The sequence below is a fragment of the Pelobates fuscus genome, chromosome 3 (assembly GCF_036172605.1).
Source record: "Pelobates fuscus isolate aPelFus1 chromosome 3, aPelFus1.pri, whole genome shotgun sequence".
Taxonomy (NCBI): Eukaryota; Metazoa; Chordata; class Amphibia; order Anura; family Pelobatidae; genus Pelobates; species Pelobates fuscus.
This window is the reverse complement of record NC_086319.1, coordinates 131,248,420-131,267,846: the sequence shown is the minus strand read 5'-3', so window position 1 is coordinate 131,267,846 and position 19,427 is coordinate 131,248,420. Positions and strand designations below refer to the sequence as shown.

The following is a 19,427-nucleotide window of genomic DNA, read 5'->3' as shown; positions in this document are numbered from 1 at the left end:
AACTGCTGAGAATGTCTTAGAAATACCAGGGTGTCCAGCAGTTCTAGTGTCATGATATAATGACAAGATGTCTCGTCTCTCCGGTATGTCAACGAATAGCTTATCAGCAGGCCTCTCCCCAGGAGCCAAGTTTTGTTTAGCCTGAATAGCTTGTAAGAGAGAAGACGAAATAGAAAGAACAGTAGTAGCTATTATTCTGTCAGGCGGAATGACAGGGGTAACATCGACCTCGAGTTTGTCAGTAGTCTCGAATTGTCTGGACAGAGCGTCAGCTTTAGCATTACGATCACCCGGTCTGTATGTGATTATGTAATTAAAACGAGACAAAAACAGAGACCACCTGGCCTGCCTAGAAGACAATCTTTTTGCTTCACTAAGGTAGGAGAGGTTTTTGTGATCCGTTAAAATGAGGATGGGATCCCTAGTACCCTCTAGCAGATATCTCCATTCCTTGAGCGCCAAAATGATAGCCAGGAGTTCACGATTGCCTACATCATAATTCTTCTCTGCTTTAGACATCTGTCTGGAAAAGAAGCCACAAGGGTGTAACGGCTTTTCAGGTGAATCTCTTTGAGACAAGATAGCACCTACCCCTATCTCAGAAGCATCAACTTCAAGAATAAAGGGCAGTGAAGGGACAGGATGCTGTAAAATAGGAGCAGAGGCAAATGAAGCCTTCAGGAATTCAAAGGCCTCGAGTGCTTCTGGTTTCCAGACATGAGTATTACCATCCTTCTTGGTCATTCTGGTTATAGGTGCTACAATGGCAGAAAACCCTTTAATAAAACGCCTATAATAATTAGAGAACCCCAGAAAACGCTGAATGGCTTTCAAACCCTGAGGTAGAGGCCATTCCATAATGGCAGACAGTTTCTTGGGATCCATACGAAAACCCTTGGCAGAGATTATATAACCCAAGAATTGGACTTCAGATTGATCGAATGAACATTTTTCGAGTTTGCAATAGAGACCGTTAACCAGAAGAGTTCTCAACACTAATTTAACATGCATGTGATGAGTCTGTAAATCAGTAGAATAAATTAATATGTCGTCCAAGTATACTATAACGAATGTATGTATATATTGACGTAGGACATCATTAATAAATTCTTGAAAAACTGCTGGGGCGTTACAAAGACCAAAGGGCATCACAGTATATTCGTAGTGGCCACTCCTGGTATTGAATGCGGTCTTCCACTCGTGATCCTTTTTGATACGTATAAGATTGTAAGCACCCCTAAGGTCCAATTTAGTAAAAACTGTGGCCTGTTTAAGCCTATCAAATAGTTCTGTGATCAAAGGTATGGGGTACGCATTTTTGACGGTGATTTTATTTAGGCCCCTATAGTCAATACAAGGCCTTAATTCGCCATCTTTCTTAGATACAAAGAAGAAACCCGCCCCTGCCGGGGAAGAGGATCTTATTATAAATCCCTTCTCTAGAGATTCCTTAATATATTCCTCCATAACAAGATTCTCCTGAGGAGACAAAGGATATATTCTCCCTTTGGGAGGCATCGTACCAGGTAATAAATTAATAGCACAATCGTAAGGCCTGTGAGGTGGCAATTTTTCAGCCTCCCTTTTATCAAAAACAGATTTAAGAGACAGGTACTGAGGGGGTATGACCGTAGGCACGGGAGGAATATTAGTAGAATTCAAAGGGGTGATTTTAACAATACAAGACTCTTGGCAAGAATCACTCCAAGAAACTATTTGTCCTGACTCCCGATCAATGGTGGGATTATGAGTACGTAACCAAGGATACCCTAACACGAGGTGAGAGGAAGGAGAAGTAATGATCTGAAACCGAATGGTCTCAGAGTGTAACACCCCTGTAGACATATGTAGTGGAACAGTTTCATGTGTGATAACTGGAGAGCATAATGGTCTACCATCTATGGCCTCAACGGCCAAGGGTGTCTCCTTCTCTCTGGTGGGTATGTTATTCTCCTTGACAAAACTGGAATCAATAAAGTTTTCGGCCGCTCCGGAATCAACCAGGGCTAGTATATTCCCTGCTACGCAGTTACTACCAAGGTGCAGGGAAACAGGGAGAAGTAATTTATTAAGAGGCAAATGTGAGGACTGTGATGTCACACCCAAGGCCAGTCCTCTATACGGTCTTAGGTGCGATAGTTTCCCGGACGCACGGGACATTCTTGTCTCATATGACCCCTCCTACCACAATAAAGACAAAGTCCCTCCTTTCTCCTATAAAGCTTTTCAGCGTCAGTAAGTTTGGCAACCCCTAACTGCATAGGTTCCTCCTCAGAACCTTTAGATCCCTCGGGAGTCTCAGCTCTAGGGGAGTTAACGGGAACAAAACGTCTATTTCTGGACCTGGTATATAACCTGTCACGGATCCTGTTATCTATATCGATAAGATAGTCAATCAGGTCCTCCAGGGGTACAGGGAGGTCCTTAGCTGCTACCTCATCCAACATAGTTTCAGACAGACCCTCCATAAACGCAGTAGTAAGCCCATTATTAGTCCAATCTACCTGTGAGGCAAGGGTACGGAACTGAATAGCATAATCGGCTACAGATTTAGATCCTTGCTTTATTCTCATTAATGCCCTGGCGGCATTTTTTGACCTTTTAGTCGTGTCAAATGTTCTACGAAACGCTGTGAGGAAGCTAGTGAAGTCGTGTACCATAGGCCCATTAGCCTCCCAAATAGGATTTGCCCATTCTAGTGCCTTATCCGTAAGCTGGTGCATAAGAAAACCCACCTTAGATCTATCAGTGGGAAATGAACGTGGGTACATTTCAAAGTGGAACTCCACTTGATTAAGGAATCCCCTACATGTCATACCTAGGTGGCGGGGTTAGATGTGCTGAAGCATTAGGCATATTAGCTGTGTCTGGTATAGGGTTTACAGGAGGCGCAGGTACAGGTACCGGAGCTGATCTGGATAACAGTGTCTGGATGGCTTGAGCCATTTGATCCATACGGTGATCCTGTTCTGCGAATCTAGCCTCATGAGTGGCCATCTGTTGTCCTAAACCTGCGGGGTCCATGGCCCTATTGTAATGTCACGGTAATATACCCCAACACGCAGGAATAGTTCAATAGTCAATAGACAAGAAACCAGGGTTCGTCTTACCGGACCTTAGAATGGCCGGACTAGGACGAGTAAGAAAGACAGAGTCTAGAACAAGCCGAGGTCAAGGGAACTGAGAGACAGCGTAACGTAGAACAAGCCGAGGACTGGTACACAGAGGACAAAACAGCGGATAAGCAAGCAAGGATAAGGAGAGAGCGGAGTCAGGAACAAAGCCAAGGTCAAGCACCAAAAAACCAACTGAACGATACAAGCACTAAAGGGAACTGGACAGAAACCACGATAGGGCAAGGAGCAAGGGAAACAGGTGAGTACAAATACCCTAAAGTTCACTTTGATTGGCCCCTGTCATATCCACGCCCCCAAAACGTGAGTGTATGGGGAACGTGGTATGACAGGGGCCAATGGGAGACTGATTCTAATTTAGTCTCCCACTGTCCCTTTAAGAGCGCGCCCGAGACGCACGGCGCGCTCTTAGTGTCGGGCGGGACACGTGACCGCTTCTCGCGGTCACTGCCCGCCTGACAGATCTTATCGTTGGCTGAGCCGCGCGCGGCTCGTGCAGGAGCAGGACCGCGCGCGGCGAGAAGAGAGGACCCCGGCCGGCCCCTGGAGAGGGTAAGTACCGCTACAATCTCGCCAATATGAACCTTCGACTATACCGGAACCGGTTCTTTCTTCTATAGTTCCGAAATGCAATATTGTTGCTAATACGAATCTCAGGATTCACTCCTCGTTACTGGCCAAGATCATTAAGCTGCAACATCTAGCACCTAAACAGACTCCTGCGGGTCCACATTTCGTTCCTCCTGCTCTTCAACTGGAACTGTTGCAGTGTCTCCATAACAGCAAGATGGCGGGACATCCTGGTATTCGCAAAACATTTGCTTTGATCTCCAAAGACTTCTGGTGGCCTGCTTTACGTAAAGATACTAAAGATTTCATCGCTGCTTGTGAGGTTTGTACTAAAACCAAACAACCCCATACACTCCCTTGTGGATTCCTGCATCCCTTAGAGGTTCCAGAGAAACCATGGTCCTGTTTGGCCATGGACTTTATTGTCGATCTACCTATCTCTAAAAAACGGACTGTTATTCTCACCGTGGTTGACAGATTCACTAAGATGGCTCACTTCATTCCTCTGCCTAAACTACCGTCTTCTCCCGAATTGGCAGAGATATTCGCTAGGGAGATTTTTCGTCTACATGGGATACCCTCCCAAATTGTATCTGACAGAGGCTCTCAATTTATTTCCCGATTTTGGAGGGCCTTCTGTTCACAACTAGGTATCAAGTTGAACTTTTCTTCTGCCTATCATCCTCAGTCTAACGGAGCTGCTGAACGTACCAACCAGAAAATTGAACAATATTTACGATGTTTTGTTTCCGAACACCAGGACGATTGGGTCGGTTTGATTCCTTGGGCGGAGTTTGCATATAACAATCTCGTCTGCGATTCTACTCATTCAAGCCCCTTCTTCATGAATTATGGCTTTCATCCGTCTATTCTTCCTTCGGCTTCTCCTTCCCAGGGGGTGCCGTCGGTTGATGTTCATGTGGCCAATTTGAGGAAGTTGTGGGACCAAACTCGACAAATCCTTATGCACAACTCTATGCTGGTTAAGAAACACGCTGATAAACGTAGAAGGGCGGCTCCGGTCTTTGTTCCAGGTGATAGGGTATGGTTGAGCACAAGGAACATCCGTTTAAAAGTGCCCTCCATGAAGTTCGCTCCCCGTTATATTGGTCCTTACAGGGTACTGACTCGAATCAATCCAGTTGCGTACCGTCTAGCTCTTCCTACTACCTTACGCATCCCTAACTCGATTTATGTTTCATTGCTGAAACCACTTATATGCAACAGATTTTCCTCCACAACAGCCCCTTCTCGCTCTGTTCAGGTGGAGGGTCAGGAGGAGTATGAGGTTAACTCTATTATTGATTCTCGAATCTCACGGGGGAAGGTTCAATATCTGGTCGATTGGAAGGGGTATGGTCCTGAAGAGAGGAGTTGGGTACCTCAAGAGGATGTTCATGCTCCTCGTCTCCGCAGGGCGTATCACTCCCGCTTCCCATCTCGTCCCGGTTCCTTCCGCCCGGTGGGCGTATCTGAGAGGGGGGGTACTGTCAGGGTACCTGAGGTCTCTACCTCCGAGAGAGGTAGAGACTTAGACGTTTATCCGCCCGGACGCCATGTTTCTCCTGTTCCTCGCGGTCGACCCGTTCACATAAACGCCGGCCGCGAGGGAGTTACTTCCTTATGTAGCATGGTGCCCGGAGACCGACGTCATGACGCCAATCCGGAACGACCTGTCACTCAATCCGTTGGAGACCAATCAGGACTCGTCGGAGGCGTGTCTATCCTCTCTAGCCAGGGTATTTAAACATACTTCGCCCTGTTGCTCATTGCCCTGTCGTGGTTCTAGCCTGTCTGGTCACACAGTGCTCTGGTGTTTTTCAGTTATCCTTTTGGTTACGACCCGGCTTGTTTGACTTACTCTGTTTACCTCTGTTATCCTTGACCCGGCTTGTTACTCGCTTACCTGTCCTCTCGTTCCCTCGACCTCGGCTTGTCTCTGACCATTCTCTATACTCTCTGTACGTTAGTCCGGCCATTCTAAGGTCCGGTATACGTACCCTGTACCTGTTTGTACTTTGCGTGTTGGATCCCTGACCCGATCCTGACTCTCACAAACCCACAAAACATAGTTGACGCATTTGCAGATTACTACAGCAAACTCTACAACCTCAAAGAAGACCCCACGATCACACCGCCATCTACACAAGACATCCTCAACTTTTTAGCACAAACCGATTTACCCAAGCTCTCCCTCTCTCACCACACCATTTACCGCCCAAGAATTATAAACAACAATCAAGCAGCTTCCTGTCAGGGTACCTGTAGTCTCTACCCTTGAGACGGGTAGAGACTTAGACGTTTTTCCATCCAGACGGCATGATTCTCCTGTTCCTCGCGGTCCTCTCGCGCATGTAAACGCCGGCCGCGAGAGAGCTATGCCTTTTTGTAACGTGACGCTCTATAGTCGACGTCATGACGCTATTCTAGCCCGACCTGTCAGTCAATCCCGGACACGAATCAGGTCTCGGCGGAGGCGTGATTAGTCTCTAGAACCAGGGTATTTAAGGGAGCTCTCAGCATTTGCTCATTGCCCTGTCGTGGTTCTAGCCAGCCTAGTCACACAGTGCTCTTGTATTCTCTTGTCTTTTGGTTCTGACCCGGCTTTGTTATTACTTACCTGTCTTCTCTGTTATCCTTGACCCGGCTTGTCTCTCGCTTACCTGTCTTCTCGTTCCCTCGACCTCGGCCTGTCCCTGACCATTCTATACGTAGTATTACGTTAGTCCGGCCATTCTAAGGTCCGGTATACGTATCTGCTACTCTTTGTACTCTGCGTGTTGATCCCTGTCCCGATCCTGACATTACGACAGGGCCAATGGATCCTGCAGGTACAAACTGTCAGCTTGGTTCTCCTGATCCTAGGTTTGACGCCATGGAGCATAGAATGGATCAGATGGCACTAGCACTACAGGCGTTACTATCATGTCCTAATAATCCACCTGAGGAGATGCGTAATACTTCTATTCCTCCTGTGAGTTCAGGGCTAGAGGTAGCCACGGTAGGTGCTTCTTCCCGAGTTACCCCACCTGTACGTTATGCTGGTTCTCCTGAAAGGTGTCGTGGCTTTTTGAACCAGATCAGTATCCATTTCGAGCTACAACCCCGTTCCTACCCTACTGATAGGGCAAAGGTGGGATTTATTATCACCTTACTCATTGAGAAGGCTCTGAGATGGGCTAATCCGTTGTGGGAGAATGATAATCCATTAGTCTATAACTATAATGCCTTTGTAGCTGCTTTTAAAAGAACTTTTGACCCCCCTGGCAGAAAGGTCAATGCAGCTAGATCACTGTTGCGCCTTAGACAAGAGAACCGAACACTTGTGGATTACGCACTAGAGTACAGGTCTTTGGCGGCAGAGGTTAAATGGAATGAACAGGCTTATATAGACGTATTTTTAAACGGATTATCCGAAGTAATACTTGACGAGGTAGCCACGAGAGAGCTTCCCGAGAATTTGGAGGACGTAATTTCCTTTATCTCTCGCATTGACGAACGTCTAAGAGAGAGGCAGAACACTCGAGATAGAACCGGTAGACCTTCCTTTAGACTAGCTCCATCATTTCAAAGCCCTGAAACCAAAACTCCACAGTTTCCAGAACCTATGCAGATAGGCCTTACTCGCCTCTCAGAAGAGGAGAGACAGTACAGGAGAAGGGAGGGACTGTGTATGTATTGTGGAGTCAGAGGTCATTTACGTTTGAATTGTCCCAATCGCCCGGGAAACGCTCGCACCTAAGTTTCTCTAGAGGACAGGCCTTGGGTGTTTCTATTTTGTCCTCTACTCATAACTACAAAGAACACAGGCTTCTTTTACCCGTCTCTTTAACTTGGGTGAAGGGAACTTTAGAGACTATGGCATTGATAGACTCCGGAGCTGCTGAGAGCTTTATCGACCAAGTTTTTCTCACCAAACACGCTATCCCATCTCAGTTAAGGAAGACACCCTTGGCTGTTGAGGCCATAGATGGTAGACCTTTAGTTGAGCCTGTGATTTTCCGGGAAACCACACCTCTTAACTTAACTACTGGTATTCTACACAAGGAGGAGATATCTCTACTACTCATTTCATCTCCTTCTGTTCCCATAGTCCTGGGATACTCCTGGCTGAAGAGACATAACCCCATTATAGATTGGAAATCAGGGGAAATAGTCTCGTGGGGTCAGGGTTGTCTTTGTATTGTTAACACACTTAATAACTCTACCGACTCTACTAAAGTACAGATACCGTCCTTGTATCTAGATTTAAAGGCGGTATTTGACAAAGGAAAGGCTGATACCTTACCACCACACAGGCCTTTTGATTGCAAAATTAATTTACTTCCTGGTACTATGCCTCCCAGGGGCCATGTATACCCTTTGTCTACGAATGAGAACTTAGTCTTAGAGGAGTATATTCGTGAAAACCTAGACAAAGGGTTCATTAGGAGATCCTCCTCCCCTGCTGGGGCGGGATTTTTTTTTTGTTAAAAAGAAGGATGGTTCTTTAAGACCTTGCATTGACTACCGAGGTTTGAACAAGATAACCATTAGAAATGCCTATCCGATTCCCTTGATCACCGAGCTTTTTGATCGATTAAAGGGTTCCAAGATTTTCACTAAGTTAGACCTCAGAGGTGCTTATAACTTGGTGAGAATTCAGCAGGGACACGAGTGGAAGACTGCGTTCAATACTCGATATGGGCACTATGAGTATACAGTAATGCCTTTTGGTCTCTGTAATGCCCCGGCGGTATTTCAGGATCTAATTAATGAAGTTCTTAGGGAGTTTCAACATGACTGTGTTATTGTATACCTCGATGATATACTTATACATTCCAGGGATATTGAGACTCACCACGGACAGGTCAGAAGGGTTTTGCACAAACTTCTTCAACATGGCTTGTACTGCAAATTAGAGAAATGTAGCTTTGACCAATCCCAGACGGTCTTTCTTGGTTACGTGATTTCTGGAGAGGGGTTTGAAATGGATCCGGAGAAACTCCAATCCATTTTAGATTGGCCTTTACCTAAGGGTCTCAATGCCATTCAGAGATTTATTGGTTTCTCTAATTATTACAGACGTTTCATTAAGGGCTACTCCTCTATTATTGCTCCTATCACCAATATGACCAGACAAGGGGCTGACACTAAGAATTGGTCTACTGAAGCACTTCTGGCTTTTAAGACTCTCAAGGAGCTGTTTGCTTCCGCACCAATTTTAGTTCACCCTGATACTACTCTGCCTTTCCTACTCGAAGTTGACGCTTCTGAGACGGGTATAGGTGCCATTCTGTCCCAAAGGTTGGGTGTGGATAAACCATTACATCCATGTGGGTATATTTCCAAAAAATTATCGGGTACTGAGAGCAGATATGACATTGGTGACAGGGAACTCCTAGCGGTTATCATGGCTTTGAAGGAGTGGAGACATCTATTGGAGGGGACCTTGCATCCTGTTACCATTTTGACAGATCATAAAAACTTATCCTATATTGGGGAGGCTAAACGATTATCATCGAGACAGGCCCGTTGGTCTATATTCCTCACTCACTTCAATTACATACTCACATATAGGCCTGGTTCTAAGAATTCTAAAGCTGATGCCTTGTCTCGCCAATATGAACCTTCTGCCATATCTGAGCCGGTTTTATCCTCTATAGTACCTAAGTGTAATATTATTGCTAACACAACTCTCAAAATCCATTCTCCGCTTCTTGATCGGATCAGGAGCTTGCAGCATCTGGCACCTAGACTGACTCCTGCGTCTAGACACTTCGTTCCTCCTGAACTCCAACTGGAGCTCTTACAGTGTCTTCACGAGAGCAAGGTGGCTGGTCATCCGGGCGTTCGCAAAACATATTCCTTGATCTCTAAGGATTTCTGGTGGCCTTCCTTGCGGAGGGATATTAAGGATTTTATCGGAGCCTGTGAGGTCTGTACTAAGACTAAACTGCCTCATTCGCTTCCTTGTGGTCTCTTACATCCCCTGGAAGTTCCAGAAAAACCTTGGTTCTGTTTGGCGATGGATTTTATTGTGGATTTGCCTGTTTCGAAAAAGCACACTGTTATCCTCACAGTGGTGGATAGGTTTACCAAGATGGCTCATTTCGTGCCTTTACCTAAACTTCCGACTTCACCTGAATTAGCGGAGATTTTTGCTAAAGAGATCTTTCGCTTACATGGGATACCTTCCGAGATTACTTCTGATAGAGGTTCCCAGTTTGTTTCACGTTTCTGGAGATCATTCTGTTCTCAACTAGGCATTAAATTGAATTTTTCTTCTGCTTATCACCCTCAGTCTAACGGAGCCGCTGAACGTACCAATCAAAAGATTGAACAATATCTGCGTTGTTTTGTTTCTGAACACCAGGACGATTGGGTCGGTCTGATTCCTTGGGCAGAGTTCGCACACAATAATCTTGTTTGCGATTCAACTCGCTCTAGCCCCTTTTTCATGAATTATGGTTTTCATCCTTCCATTCTTCCCTCGGTTCCTTCTTCCCAGGGGGTACCGTCGGTTGATACTCATGTTGCCAATCTGAAGAAGTTGTGGGATCAGACTCGACAAATTCTCCTACATAATTCTATACTGTATAAAAAACACGCTGACAAACGCAGAAGGCCGGCTCCTAGTTTTGTACCTGGTGATAGGGTATGGTTGAGTACTAGAAACATTCGTTTGAAAGTACCTTCTATGAAATTCGCTCCTCGCTACATTGGACCCTATAGGATTCTGAATCGAATTAATCCTGTTGCGTATCGCCTAGTGCTCCCCTCTGCCTTACGTATTCCTAATTCCTTTCATGTTTCCTTGCTAAAACTCCTGATCTGTAACAGATTCTCCTCCAAGGTCTCCTCTCCTCACTCTGTTCAGGTTGAGGGTCAGGAGGAGTACGAAATCAACTCCATCATCGATTCTCGAATCTCCCGGGGGAAAATCCAATACCTGGTTGACTGGAAGGGATATGGTCCAGAAGAGAGGACCTGGGTACCACAGGAGGATGTCCATGCTCCTCGTCTTCGCAGGGCTTTTCATTCCCGCTTTCCATCTCGTCCCGGTTCCTTCCGCCCGGTGGGCGTTTCTGAGAGGGGGGGTACTGTCAGGGTACCTGTAGTCTCTACCCTTGAGACGGGTAGAGACTTAGACGTTTTTCCATCCAGACGGCATGATTCTCCCGTTCCTCGCGGTCCTCTCGCGCATGTAAACGCCGGCCGCGAGAGAGCTATGCCTTTTTGTAACGTGACGCTCTATAGTCGACGTCATGACGCTATTCTAGCCCGACCTGTCAGTCAATCCCGGACACGAATCAGGTCTCGGCGGAGGCGTGATTAGTCTCTAGAACCAGGGTATTTAAGGGAGCTCTCAGCATTTGCTCATTGCCCTGTCGTGGTTCTAGCCAGCCTAGTCACACAGTGCTCTTGTATTCTCTTGTCTTTTGGTTCTGACCCGGCTTTGTTATTACTTACCTGTCTTCTCTGTTATCCTTGACCCGGCTTGTCTCTCGCTTACCTGTCTTCTCGTTCCCTCGACCTCGGCCTGTCCCTGACCATTCTATACGTAGTATTACGTTAGTCCGGCCATTCTAAGGTCCGGTATACGTATCTGCTACTCTTTGTACTCTGCGTGTTGGATCCCTGTCCCGATCCTGACACTTCCTAAACATAAAGCACCGGGCCCAGACGGCTACACCAACTTTTACTACCAGACCTTTGCCTCCGTCCTATTACCACACTTATCCACACTCTTCAACCACTGCTACTCGCAAGGAACTTTACCCTCAGAAATGTTAAAAGCCCACATCTCCACTCTTCCAAAACCAGGCAAATCCCAAACACAGTGCCAAAATTTTAGACCCATATCTCTACTGAACGTAGACGTCAAACTCTACGCTAAACTCATAGCCAACCGGATGTCTGCCATTCTCCCCACATTAATACATAATGACCAGTCAGGCTTTGTCAAAACGAGACAGTGTTTAGACAACACCAGGAAGATCCTGAACATCTTATCTCATACACACAATAACAGGGGACAAGGCCTTCTCCTAGCACTTGATGCAGAGAAGGCCTTTCACAGGCTCAATTGGGACTACATGCAACATGTCTTACAGGCGTTTGGCTTCACTACGCCCATAATCTTATGCATCATGGCGTTGTACTATGCCCCGACGGCTCAGGTTTCCAATGCAGGCTTCCTCTCCTCCCCATTCAATATAACCAACGGCACAAGGCAGGGGTGTCCCCTGTCCCCGCTGCTGTTTGTCCTATCTTTAGAACCGCTAGCACACATAATTAGACGCCCATCTGAAATTAAAGGCATAGCGGTGGGTGGGTCTGAATATAAACTGTCCATGTTTGCGGAAGACATTCTTTTAACATTGAGTGACGTGTCCTCGTCCCTGCCCACTTTGATGCTGCTTTTAGAACAATACGGCAACCTAACATACTACAAATTAAATCAAACGAAAAACTCAAGCACTACCCATAGGTCTTCCTAAAGATCTCACTCAGGAACTCACCAGCACATATGATTTTGACTGGAGGTCAGACTACATCACCTACCTCGGGGTCAAAATCGCGCCCACAACTTAGCAACTATTCCAATATAATTATAAACCACTCCTAAACCTTTGCAAATCTGAGTGCCTATGGTGGAAACCAGTTAAACTGTCGTGGCTGGGCAGAATCAATACTGTAAAAATGGTCCTCCTTCCCAAACTGTTGTACGTTTTCCGCCTCCTACACCTACGGGCTCCACCAATGTTTTGTAAATCACTCCAAAAGGTGCTGTCCTCCTACATATCGGATACTCACAAACCCAGAATCTTCCAACGCTTCCTCCAGAATCACCAGATGGATGGAGGAGTTCGCCTACCAGATATATATACATATCACAAAGCGGCCATCTTAGAAGTGGCAGTGAAATTACACACCTCAAAAGGGGTCTACCAATGGGTCGACATGGAAGTGGCCCAACTCACCGGCAGATCGCTAGTATACATACTCTGGACACCCAAGACACTACGCCCCAAGGACACAACTACTCCCCACTACTACACTAACCCTACACCACTGGGACATTATATGCCAAAAGCAAAATGCACTCCACAAATATTACCCACGTTCCCCGCTGACAGCCCTAAAACTGGTTTCACCCTGGCTCTCGCTAAAGTCATGGGTCAAACTAGGAACAACCACACTCGATCAAGTCCTCCACATCAAACCCTTTTCAGAACTGCAAAGTGAATTTCACCTACCTAACTCCTCAGTGTTTCTGTATATGCAACTCAAAAGCATCATACCCCCCCATGTCACACACGATACTACAATACACAATCCAGACCTACTGGACCTAGAGGCTCTATATGATAGATGCTGGCGGGCCCCAACCAAACCCAAATCTATTGCCTCTTGCTATAAACCCTTCTACGAACTTCACCACCTCCACCCCCTACATTTGTGACACAGTGGCTAGCAGAATGCAAATCGACATCCAACATGGAAATACTAACGTCCCGAACTGCACTTAAAGGGCTAACACAGTGTTACCCCCACATCGAAGCACATAAAAAACTAGTGTATAGGTGGTCATAAAATTTACAAAACGGTCCCCCCACACTGCTGGAGATGTGGAACAGACAGTGGAATGATGACTCACATTTGGTGGACATGCCCACGTATCCGCTCGCTATGGCAAGAGGCACAAAATATACTGCAAGCCATTGGCATTACCACACCACCCCTAGACATACACACAAGTATATTTTTAACGTACCCCAAACCTACACCAAAGCAAGTAAAAACTATCATGGCACTCATAGCGCTAGCAGTGAGAAATCTAATTGCAAACCACTGGAAACTACCACAATGCCCCTCCAAAGCTCACCTAATGGCCAAAATACATCAATACTATACCCATGAATGCTTATCTACGCACACGGCAGCACACAAGACACGTCTCTTAACATCTTGGGCCCCTTGGGTAACGTACTGGGATGGGCAACTTCCAAACCCACCCCCCTCGCCCTACCAAAGTAGTCCCCTTGGAAACCCAACACCTCCAGATTCTGATTCCGAACCGATGTAACTAGAAAACTGACACAACACTGGAACAAGATGGGATCATAGTACTAAATACTACCACCCGAAGCTTGTAAACCCATCTCCGTGTCTCGCCATCTGTGGACCCAACACTCGAATACTGCAAAATCCCCCCCCCCCCTCCTCCCTTTGGCTCCCTGCGTGGCTCTGGCTGTCTAAACTAATAGAACCACCAGCAACATATTTACCAATGAGCCTTCAACTCGTACTCCCGTACACGTACAGTGTTTGTGACTAAGTGGCTACTAAAAAAGACTTGACATACCCCGTTTGCAATACCTTGGGTTGTCTACTATTGCAAATGGTATGCCATCATAGGGGTAATTTTCATTCTTGGGCTACCATAGGGTCTCAAAGGCAACATAACCAATCTGTCGAATTTTAATGTGAAAAAAATGAAACACAAGCCTTATATTTGACGCTGTAACTTTTGAAAACACCATAAAACCTGTACATGAGGGGTACTGTTGTACTCGGGAGACTTGGTTTCAAAACAGTAAAAAGTATTGCAGCAATAATATCGTCCGTGTAAGTGCTGTTTGTGCGTGAAAAATTCAAAAAACGTCACTTTTACTGGTGATATCATCGTTGTAATACATTTTACTGTTTTGAAACACTAATATTTGTGTTCAGCGAAGTCTCCCGAGTAGAACAGTACCCCCCATGTACAGGTTTTATGGTGTCTTGGAAAGTGATATGGTTAAATATAGTGCTAGCAAATTAAATTCCCTTTACTTTCGGCATGGGTTGTCAGGCAGGTCCCGCTAATTGTAATTAATAAAGATACCTAATTATGTAAAAATATTACATAAATATATGTGTAGAATTAATATATGTATATATATGCGTATGTGTATATATATATATATATATATATATATTTATATATATATATATATATGTGTATATATATATATATATGTGTATATATATATATATATATATATAATTTAAAAAAAAAATTATTTATATATAGGTATATATATAGTGATATATACATATATATTTATGTATATAGATATATATATTATTTCGTTCTACGTGTATTTTGATATAAATATATATATATTAATATCACAATACAGTTAGAACGAAATAACACACATCTATATATTTTTAAATTATTTATTTTTAATTATTTTTAATATTTTAGTTTTTTACGTATTTACATATTTTTTTCAATGTTATATATAAATATATATATAACAATAATTATATATATATTTAATCAGTATCAGTCTACGTGTAATTTGATATTAATATATATATATAATTATATATATAAATTACCGTATATACTCGAGTATAAGCCGAGTTTTTCAGCACATTTTTTGTGCTGAAAAACCCCAACTCGGCTTATACTCGAGTCATTGTCTGTATTATGGCAATTTACATTGCCATAATACAGACTGGGGGCTGTGTGCGGTTACTTACATCTCCTGCAGCTCCTGTCAGCTCTCTCCTCCTCCGCGCCGGTCCGTTCAGCACCTCTGTCAGCTCCCAGTGTCTTGCGAGAGCCGCGGGATCATAGTGCGGCTCTCGCGAGACTTACAGTGTGAGCTGACAGAAGAGCTGCACGGACCGGCGCGGAGGAGAAGGGAGCTGACAGGAGCTGCAGGAGAGGTAAGTAACAGCTCTGACAGCCCCCCTAACCCCCCCACTGAACTGCCAATGCCACTGGACCACCAGGGAAGGAGAGCCCCCCTCCCTGCCATGTATCAAGCAGGGATGGGGGACAAAAAACTAAATAATAATAATAAAATAATAATAAAAATAAATAAATAATATAACAAAAAAAATAATTAAATAATAATAATAAAAAAAAATATTAAAAATGCCCACCCCCCGCCACGGCTCTGCATCACACTCTGCATCACCCACACACACACTGCATTCATACACACTGCACTCATACACACTGCACTCATACACACTGCACTCATACACACACACTGCACTCATACACACACACTGCATTCATAAATACACACTGCACTCATACACACACACACTGCACTCATACACACTGCACTCATACACACACACACTGCACTCATACGCACTGCACTCATACACACTCCACTCATACACACTGCACTCACACACACTGCACTCATACACACACACTGCACTCATACACACACACTGCACTCATATACACACACACTGCACTCATACACACACACTGCACTCATATACACACACACTGCATTCATTATATACACACACTGTAAATAAATATTCAATTAATATAATTGTTTTAGGATCTAATTTTATTTTAAATATTTAATCAGTATCAGTCTACGTGTAATTTGATATTAATATATATAATTATATATATAAATTACCGTATATACTCGAGTATAAGCCGAGTTTTTCAGCACATTTTTTGTGCTGAAAAACCCCAACTCGGCTTATACTCGAGTCATTGTCTGTATTATGGCAATTTACATTGCCATAATACAGACTGGGGGCTGTGTGCGGTTACTTACATCTCCTGCAGCTCCTGTCAGCTCTCTCCTCCTCCGCGCCGGTCCGTTCAGCACCTCTGTCAGCTCCCAGTGTCTTGCGAGAGCCGCGGGATCATAGTGCGGCTCTCGCGAGACTTACAGTGTGAGCTGACAGAAGAGCTGCACGGACCGGCGCGGAGGAGAAGGGAGCTGACAGGAGCTGCAGGAGAGGTAAGTAACAGCTCTGACAGCCCCCCTAACCCCCCCACTGAACTGCCAATGCCACTGGACCACCAGGGAAGGAGAGCCCCCCTCCCTGCCATGTATCAAGCAGGGATGGGGGACAAAAAACTAAATAATAATAATAAAATAATAATAAAAATAAATAAATAATATAACAAAAAAAATAATTAAATAATAATAATAAAAAAAAATATTAAAAATGCCCACCCCCCGCCACGGCTCTGCATCACACTCTGCATCACCCACACACACACTGCATTCATACACACTGCACTCATACACACTGCACTCATACACACTGCACTCATACACACACACTGCACTCATACACACACACTGCATTCATAAATACACACTGCACTCATACACACACACACTGCACTCATACACACTGCACTCATACACACACACACTGCACTCATACGCACTGCACTCATACGCACTGCACTCATACACACTCCACTCATACACACTGCACTCACACACACTGCACTCATACACACACACTGCACTCATACACACACACTGCACTCATATACACACACACTGCACTCATACACACACACTGCACTCATATACACACACACTGCATTCATTATATACACACACTGTAAATAAATATTCAATTAATATAATTGTTTTAGGATCTAATTTTATTTAGAAATTTACCAGTAGCTGCTGCATTTCCCACCCTAGTCTTATACTTGAGTCAATAAGTTTTCCCAGTTTTTTTGGGTAAAATTAGGGGCCTCGGCTTATATTCGGGTCGGCTTATACTCGAGTATATACGGTAATAGTAAAATACACCTAGACAGTGTATGTATATGTGTATATACTTAGATCCTATATATATGGCCGGGGGGGCTGCTGGAGGACGGACGTGCTGCGAGGGGCTCCCTGGGAGTCCCCCCAGCCGCGATCGCCGGCGACCGGGTAAGTAAAAAAAAAAACCCAGAGGGCGTACTATTACGTCCGGCGGCGTTTAGCGCCGCTTAAAATAGGGCGTAATAGTACGCCCTCCGGTCTTAAAGGGTTCACACACACACACGCCAAATAATCCTACACTCTCCAATTTCTCAGAATCCTCTCATGCCCGGTGCTTGTCCACAGTAAAATATAAAAGAAAAATAGGTAGCACTCCAGGGACTTTGTATAGCGTATAAAACTTAGCTTGTGAAGTGAAATTAGTAAAAGAGACAGAGAGTACAGAGATTACTGGTACATTTTCAAGTTGGACAAATGTGGTAAGTGGTTCGATTTGGGTTTTGTACTGGGACCACTTCTATTCAACATATTTATAAATGGTCTTGAAATATACATTAAAAGTTAGGTGTCAGTGTTTGCAGATAACACAAAAATAGGTAATACAATGTGAGCAGATATTACTTTGCTGCAGAGGGATTTAGACAGTTTAGAAGGTGAATGGAGGTTGACGGCTGTTGCTGAATGATAGTGGCCGGCTGGAGGTAAAGCATTCGATTGGATGAAGAGCCAATATTATATTTGTTAATTTAGGGGAAGGGTGCTTCTCAGATCCCTCCCCCTGTCCTTCTGACACGGAGGCAGAGTACGCGCCTGCCGTTTTGGGCAGGCAGGTGCCTACTCTGCATTGATGCCGACCGGCGACCTATGGCCGCGTGCCCACAGAGAGGGCAACACGTGCCCTAGGTTCGCCATCACTGTTCTATACTGAGCCACACACTAGAAATTAACATCAAAAAGGGGCTTTGTGAGCATGATGGCTGAGTTGTGCTAATCATTCCTCCTTCTAGGAATATATGTAGCTCAGGGACAGAGTGGGAACACTCATGCAACCAAATAATCGTACTTTAGAGAGTTCCTCTTATTAAAATTCCTGTGGGAGTAAAAAAAAAAGTCTGTCTAGTGATTTTGAAAACATTTTTTTTTTTCATTACTGTTACTCAAAAAATAACTTGAGATTGATTTTGAATGTTAAACTCTTTATATCTGCAAAGGTTAGCAGTTGAAGATCATTAAACATTATATTCCATAGAAACCAAATGTAGAACCATGTGTGTTTATTGTTTTACTAATAATGTAAACACAACCCCACTGCAACCATTTAACCCCTTATTAATCAGCCTTTTAGTGTTGCTGTGCACTAGGGAGCATGACAATTTTTCCATTATTGCAAGTGTTTGTTACACCATAATTTCTGTCTTTCTTACATACGTGTAGTGCAATCACACATATTAAAACTGGTGGTCCAAAGTTGTAAAATCATTTCTTAATAAACAGGTATTCAGCCTGTGTTTCCTTGTGCATTCAAATTCTGCTTTCAAAGCTCTGGTAAATAAAGCGTGAGCTTATATTATCTCCTTCATGATCTGTAACAGCAATTCTAACAGCAGTAGGTTAGAATTTTTTTTTTTTGTTACATAAGTGCTGAGGTATGCTAGCAATTACTGAAACCTCAGCCCATGGAAACATTCCAACACAAAACAAATGGCCAAGTGCACGCAGAAGCAACAAAATAATTCAAAAGACATGACAGAAGAGAATACTAAAAACGGAATATGTAGCAAAAGTTCTATTAGATTATTAGATTTTTATTACATTAAGGGACATTTGATTTCAAACTACTTCTAATGTGTAACAACAATTACGCATCCAATAAATTATGCTTTAAAAAATAATTTCCTGGCTAATCCATGTCATCATCATCTATGGGTTAAGCTCTGCTCTCTCATCTGATTAGGACAGAAATATTCAAATTAAAATGAAGAAAATATAAAAGTAATCTCCTTTACCTATCCAGCAGTATGTTTCATGTCCTCCAGCTGTTTAGGCTGTGTGCAACTTGCTTTGAAGTTTACAAGTTATTCATTTTTCATTAAGGGAGTTCAGTCTCTGTCCCTTTAGGAGATACAGTCCAAGCAGAACGGTAGCTATATTAGAATCTAGTTACTGAACTGTCCAAATC

At 44.1% G+C, this 19,427-nt stretch overlaps 1 protein-coding gene across 1 annotated transcript in view; it reads left to right on the top strand.

The window, feature by feature from the left end:
* JADE2 (jade family PHD finger 2) overlaps positions 1 to 19,427 on the top strand; it is a 647,003-nt gene that overhangs the window by 96,773 nt on the left and 530,803 nt on the right. The window lies entirely within an intron of this gene.